We start from the raw sequence: 4,896 nt of genomic DNA, 5'->3' as shown, positions 1-4,896 counted from the left end.
TCTTTTGGCACAATTCTACCAATATTTCAAATCCCACAGATTTCACAAGCTGTTGCTTCTTGTCCTGCATACAAGTTTCTCAGGAGGCAGGTTAGGTGGTCTGGTATTCCCATCCCTTTAAGAATTTTCCTCAGTTTGTTGTGATCCACATAGTCAAAGGCTTTAGCATAATCAATGAAGCAGAAGTAGATTTTTTTTTTTTCTGGAATTCTCTTGCTTTCTCTGCTATCTATAGAATGCTGGCAGTTTGATCTCTGGTTCCTCTGCCTCTTCAAAACCCAGCTTGTACATCTGGAAGTTCTTGGTTCAGAACTGAAGCCTAGCTTGTAGATTTTGAGCATTACTTTGCTAGCATGTGAAATGAGCACAATTGTCCATGGGGTTCTCCAAGCAAGACTACTGGAATGAGTTGCCATTTCCTACTCTAGTGCACCACATTTTGCCAGAACTATGACCCATCTTTCTTTCTTTCTTTTTTTGTTATTTATATAACTTAATATGCTACAAATGAGGAAAATAAACAGGGAACGGGGATGCAAACAGGAAAAGTCCTGTAAAGATTCTTCATTTTGATTGTATTGTTTTCTTGCCTTCAGGGGGGAAGATTTCTACTTCAAAATAAACAAAATATTTGAGAAGGCTATTTACATCTGGTGTTCTAGATGGTATTCTTCAGCTATTTTCTCAGCAGTCCACGTTTCTGGATAAAGTTTATGATTACTGAGAAGTGTCAATGCCTCTAACAATTAAAATTTTGCCTGTGGGAATGTTCTTAACTTTCATCATGTCAAACTGATGTTCTTTCAGCAACCTGAACTCCTTAGGCTTCTGATGTGTGCCGGCATCCTAAAGAAGACAAGGGATCTTGGGAATCAACATACACATCTTTTAGTAATGACAGCAGTTTTTCATCTTTTCTGTCAATTTGTCCCTTAATTTCTGGATGGTTGCTCATCTGCTCTCACAGGAGGGGTGCCTGGGAGCAGGGGAGGGCTTCATTCTTCCCTGTTCTGCTCGGTTCACTAGGTTGAAATTCCTGATGGCGTGAGCCACTCAGCCCCCATTTCTTCACAACATGCTGCCCTAAGTTATACCACACGTAGCTGAACACTGGCACAGGCGAATTCGGGGACATACCGGAGGATGCACACGTCTGGGGTCGACCCGCGAGGGAGCATTAAAACATGACCCATCTGTTTTGAGCGACCCTGCACTGCTTGGCTTATAGCTTCATTGAGTTACACAAGCTCCTTTGCTATGACAAGGCTGTGATCCATGAAGGTAATAGGCTAGACTCTTTCTAACCAAGTTGATTTTTAATCTTTTAGTTATTCACAGCGTTCTTCATGTAACAAGGTTGAGATCTAGAAATGTCACCTTCATTCCTTTTGGCACAATTCTACCAGTATTTCAAGTTCCACAAATTTCACAAGCATTCCTTATTCATGAAAAGTCACAGAATCTATTATCACAATGCCTGTTATGGCATTACAGTTATTTCCTCATATTGTTTCATTTTCTTACATAAGATTAAATTTTTCTAAAACATTGTAGGTTCCTTGAGAAAAGGGATTTTGTTTTCTACTTCTGTGCCTAGTGTTGACCAAGTCACCAAGGATTATAAACTTCTGTCCAATTGAACTGAATCCTCTTTCCCTTAAATCTGTCACTTATCATTCTGCTGACAAACAGCTTGTTACTAGATGAGACACTCTGCCGTTATTACAAATGGTTGGTAGTTCTTTTTTTACTTTCAGAATTTTGAATATATCAACTGACTTCTTTCTGACTGCAAGGTTTCTGCTTAGAAATCCACTAATAACCTTGTGGAGCCTCTCTTGGAGGTGATGAATCATTTTCTCTTGGTTCTTTCAGAGTTGTCGATGCCATTCAACCATCTCATCCTCTGTCGTCCCCTTCTTCTCATGCCTTCACTCTTTCCCAGCATCAGGGTCTCTTCTAATGAGTCAGTTCTTCACATCAGGTGGCCAAAGTATTGGAGCTTCAGCTTCAGCATCAGTCCTTCCAATGAATATTCAGGATTGATCTCCTTTTGGATTGACTGGTTTCATCTCCAGTCAAGGAGATCTCTTGGGACTCTCAAGAGTGTTCTCCAACACCACAGTTCAAAAGCCTCAATTCTTCAGTGCTCAGCTTTCTTTATAGTCCAGCTCTCACATCCATACGTGATTACTGGAAAAACCATAGCTTTGACCAGATGGACCTTTGTTGGCAAAGTAATGTCTTTGCTTTCTTGTCATAGCTTTTGTTTCAAGGAGCAAGTCTTTTAATTTCATGGCTACAGTCTCCGTCCACAGTGATTTTGGAGCCCAAGAAAATAAAGTCTGTCACTGCTTCTACTTTCCCCCCTTCTATTTGCCATGAAGTGATGGGACTAAGATGCCACGATCTTAGTTTTTTGAATGTTGAGTTTTAAGCCAGCTATACTTCCATCTAAAAATTCAACTTCATCTTGCTTCATCTGATTGTCTGAAAGTCCTAAATATTTAATAAAGGGCTAAAATAGGAAAGTATTTAAGAATTAAGTGGGCAAGTCCTTTGCTTGCTTTGCTTGTTGCTAAGTCCTTTGCTTCCAGGAATTGCCCATGTGGTCACCAAGATCACTGGAAACCAGGAGGCTTTCTCCATTATGTACTTGACCAGCACTTCAAGTAGTGAATTTCCATCAGCCTTTTTGCTCTGTTTGTTTTTATAATCCAAATAAACATTTTTATTTTCCAGGCTTTGTGAGAGCTTAAGTTATAGCCATGATTGCAGGAATAAATGGCTGTGGGGCTGTTTTCAAGTGATAATTTGGTCAGCCATAAAAGGCTGGATCTTTGGAATGAAAGATGGCGTTCATGAGTCCTATCAATGGCTTCTCTCCTGAGAGGCTTGAAGTTGGCACTTTAGGGTACAGAGAAGAGTAGTTGGGGTATCAAACTGGAGTATCAGACATTTCATGCTTAATTTTGTGAAGATATATGTTTAATCTCAATAGACTGAATTTTACACTTAAGAAACTTGTGTTTCTTTTCATTAATGTCTTTTTTCCTATTGTTATTTTATTGCATGTGATTTTATGGACTATCTATTAGTTGTTGGTATGGCTAACTAGATTGTTAACTTTTATCCCTTCTGATACATGTAGGTAGAAATACCTATGTCCAAATAAGCTTGGTATTCAGTATCTATGAAGTAAAAATAGAGAGTTTATTGGGCTTTGAGGCTTTTAACTGGGCAGTAATAAAAGGCATGTGCTTTCACCAAAGATTTTTTTTTTGTTCACATCTTTTTTGTCCTTTCTACATCTTTCATCATTTTCTCTAGATTGGGTTTACACCCATAAGAATCATAATGAAGAAAGATTGCTTTGAAGCTGAGTTAACAGGATGCCTCATTTGAACAGAATCCCTAACCTGGCATAACTGTCAGAGAACAAGTGGTCAGAACTCCATATTGAAATATTTTGAATGGAATGATCACTACAGAAGTGAAAAGAACTGTGTTTCTCCAGGTATTAAAGAGATAGCTGGAAAGAGCAGTTATAGCCGGAGAAGTTGTATTCAGATTGCTACAAGTTTCAGATTGCTACTGAAAGCAAGTTTCTAGAGGGAAATCCTGAGATCAGGGTTTTGTACCAAATGGTGTCATATTCAATAAGCATTTGGCTACTTGTTGTTCAGTCACAAAGCCATGTCTGACTTTGTGACCCCATGGACTTCAGCATACCAGGGTCTCCATGTCATTCACTATCTTGTGGAATTTGCTCAGATTCAGTGAGTCAGTAATGCTATCTAATTATCTCATACTTTGCTGCCCCTTTCTCCTGATGCCTTCAATCTTTCCCAGCATCCAGGTCTTTCCAATGAGTTGGCTCCTCATATCAGGTGACCAAAGTATTGGAGCTTTGGCATCAGTCCTTCCAATGAATATTCAGAGTTGGTTTTCTTTAGGATTGACTGGTTTGATCTTCTTGCAGTCCAAGGGACTCTCAAGAGTATTCTCCAGCACCCCAATTTGAAAGCATCAATTCTTTCTGCCATTACCTGCATATCTGAGGCTATTGACATTTCTCCTGGCAATCTTGATTCTAGCTTGTAATTCATCTAGCCCAGCATTTTACAAGGTGTACTCTGCATATAATTAAATAAACAGGGTGACAATATACAGCCTTGCTGTACTCCTTTCCTAATTTGGAACCAGTTGTTTCATGTCTGGTTCTAACTGTTGCTTCTTGACCGTCCTGAAGTTTCTCAGGAGACAGTTAAGGTGATCTGATATTCCCATCTCTTTAAGAGTTTTTCACAGTTTGCTGTGGTCCCCACAGTCAAAAGTTTTAGCATAGTCTATGAAGCAGATGTTTTTCTGGAATTTCTTTGCTTTCTCTATGATCCAGTGAATGGTGGCAATTTGATCTCTGGTTCCTCTATCTTTTCTAAACCCAGAGACCTCATTTTGAAGGCATGCTGGGGAGAAGACATATTTCTTTCTTGTCATGTTCTAATTTCAGGTGATGGAAGCAACATTTACTCAAATCCTAGTGGTGAAAGTGTGTCCTGTGGGAACATTTGGTTATTGGCTGTCTGAGTGGCACTGGGATAATTTGAATTGATGGTGAGGTAGAAATTTCCAACAAACTGTGTAGGATGAGGCTTTCTCCGCCATAGTGTTGGCTGATTTCATCATTATTTCCAAGTTTCTGTGTTTAAATGTTTTTTTTTTTTTCCCTGATAATATTTGTAGTAACTATTTGAGAGAATGGATGTAACACTTGCACATCTTGAGACTATAAGAGCAGATCAACAGATATTGGTATCTTTTTCATATAAGTTTTATGAATTATCAAATTTTCACACATAACACTCAGAAATAATGAAAAAACACACCCCTCTA

At 38.9% G+C, this 4,896-nt stretch overlaps 1 pseudogene; it reads right to left on the bottom strand.

Annotated features, from left to right (window-relative positions):
* Positions 1–564: 564 nt before the first annotated feature.
* Positions 565–4,668, bottom strand: LOC104984468 (annotated as a pseudogene).
* Between the last annotated feature and the right edge of the window lie 228 nt (positions 4,669–4,896).

The sequence above is a fragment of the Bison bison genome, unplaced genomic scaffold (genome assembly GCF_000754665.1).
Source record: "Bison bison bison isolate TAMUID 2011002044 unplaced genomic scaffold, Bison_UMD1.0 scf7180017864029, whole genome shotgun sequence".
Taxonomy (NCBI): Eukaryota; Metazoa; Chordata; class Mammalia; order Artiodactyla; family Bovidae; genus Bison; species Bison bison.
This window is presented reverse-complemented; position numbering and strand designations above follow the sequence as displayed.